The sequence below is a fragment of the Mandrillus leucophaeus genome, unplaced genomic scaffold, assembly GCF_000951045.1.
Source record: "Mandrillus leucophaeus isolate KB7577 unplaced genomic scaffold, Mleu.le_1.0 Scaffold489, whole genome shotgun sequence".
Lineage (NCBI taxonomy): Eukaryota > Metazoa > Chordata > Mammalia > Primates > Cercopithecidae > Mandrillus > Mandrillus leucophaeus.
Window position 1 is genome coordinate 200896 of NW_012105242.1, and position 2135 is coordinate 203030.

The 2135-nt window shown below is 56.0% G+C and overlaps 1 long non-coding RNA gene across 1 annotated transcript; it reads right to left on the bottom strand.

The window, feature by feature from the left end:
• Positions 1 to 400: 400 nt before the first annotated feature.
• On the bottom strand, positions 401 to 1816 carry LOC105550484. The gene is made up of 2 exons (XR_001007734.1): positions 1691 to 1816; positions 401 to 697 (listed from the first exon to the last, which is right to left on the bottom strand). It is a non-coding gene; the product is annotated as an uncharacterized LOC105550484 (long non-coding RNA).
• Between the last annotated feature and the right edge of the window lie 319 nt (positions 1817 to 2135).

The following is a 2135-nucleotide window of genomic DNA, read 5'->3' on the forward strand; positions in this document are numbered from 1 at the left end:
GCTTGCTTCACCAGCAGGAGGGGTGGGGGAGCAGGAGGGAGCCCTGATGTCCCGGCTGCAAGTGCAGGGCTGGAAAACCAGGTGGGCCTCTGCAGAGGCTGCTCCTTCCCCATCCGGTCTCTGCAATCTGGTTGGGGCATCTCAGACTGAGGAGCAGGAAGTGTGACTGTCACAGGCCAATGTCTGCTGACGAATCTCCCAGCCCAGGTGGTGGCCTGCAGTGGGCTTCCCAGTGCAAGTGGAGGCGGTTTTGGCAAGGGGGTTCCCTCCCCTTTCAATTTCCTGCTGGTTCTGCCCATGTGAAACTGAGCTGGTTGGCTGGGCTTCCTTGACTCTATTCGGTTTTCTTACTCTCTGAATAAAAGATGAAAAGTCATAACATATGCATAATGCAGAATTGTAACACTTGGATTTGTTTAACTTTAACCCTGCCATTTCTCGAGTATTCTTGCACTTAAAGCACCCATTGTATAGGATAAGACATGCTTTGGAGAAAGTGACGTGACTCCCACTTCCAGGAGTGGAAGGCATTTTTAACTCAGCTGTTCACAGTGCGAGTCTGCGTATGCGTGTATAGGTGAGTGTCATGTCTATGTATGAGTACTGACCGTGTCTTTTATTTTCAGTATTCTGATGCTCTGACATTTCCAGGCCTTGCCGACCCTGGACAGCATGCTTTTCCCATGCTTGCCAATTCCTAAGAGACAGGAAACAACTCACCTGGAGCATGTCTTGCAAATGAAAAACCAGATCAAGAGCCCACACCCCAACCACTTCTTTCATTGGGCTCTCCCTCTCCAGGGCCAGGTACCAGACAACTAGGACAGCCCCTGTGTCCCAGAGCCTGCTGGAATGACTCAACAAACCACCCTAAGCCTGGTGACTCTGCCCGCCCATTCATTCCTCAATAAAGTCTCTTGCTTACGTCTCACTTCCTCCCTCTTCCTCTTGAAAGAAAGTGTTCCCCGTGTGGCCCTGCAGAGCACGGTTCCCCGGGTCCCCCGGTCCCCCCTGTGGCCCTGCAGAGCACGGTTCCCCGGGTCCCCCGGTCCCCCCTGTGGCCCTGCAGAGCACGGTTCCCCGGGTTCCCAGGGTTCCCCGTGTGGCCCTGCAGAGCACGGTTCCCTGGGTTCCCCGGTCCCCCATGTGGCCCTGCAGAGCACGATTCCCCGGGTTCCCGGGTCCCCCGTGTGGCCCTGCAGAGCACATTCCCCGGGTTCCCGGGTCCCCCGTGTGGCCCTGCAGAGCACTGTTCCCTGGGTTCCCAGGGTTCCCCGTGTGGCCCTGCAGAGCACGATTCCCCGGGTTCCCGGGTCCCCCGTGTGGCCCTGCAGAGCACGATTCCCCGGGTTCCCAGGTTTCCCGTGTGGCCCTGCAGAGCATGATTCCCAGGGTTCCCCGGTCCCCCATGTGAACCTGCAGAGCACGGTTCCCTGGGTTCCCAGGGTTCCCCATGTGGCCCTGCAGAGCATGGTTCCCCGGGTTCCCCGGTCCCCCGTGTGGCCCTGCAGAGCACGGTTCCCTGGGTTCCCCGGTCCCCCGTGTGGCCCTGCAGAGCATGGTTCCCTGGGTTCCCCGGTCCCCCGTGTGGCCCTGCAGAGCATGCCGTGTCTCCCGCTTCTTGGGACCTAGAGTGTAATGAATGTCTTCCCACATGACAGTCCTTTCTGTGTCTGGGGATCTTACCTACCTGATTAAAGCAAATCCCTGATGAATAGAGTGAGTCTCTGTGTCCCATTCTGCAGGCATGCACACAACAAATACACACGTATTCACAGAGTCCCTTATGTGTGCTCAGACATGTGAACTTTGCATCACAAAACCACCGAGTGATGTCAGAGGTGCCATGAATCATAATGACAGCTCCTGGCCTGGTATCCAAGAGACCTCAACACGCTGCTAAGTCACTGTCCCCCGCTATGAGAATCGGTCACTCTCTTTGAGCCTCCAGTTGAAGGGGACTAAATTAATCTAGGATGACCCATATTGTGCCGCAGCTAATGACCCAGTTCACCTCTTGTTAATTTTCTGCTTCTGGGTGTCCTGGGAACGGGTGGTGTTTACTCCGGTTGGGACAAACCTTTATTAATGAGCTGGAGTGTTGGCTGCCCTGGGCCGAGTGTTTTAATAGAAAT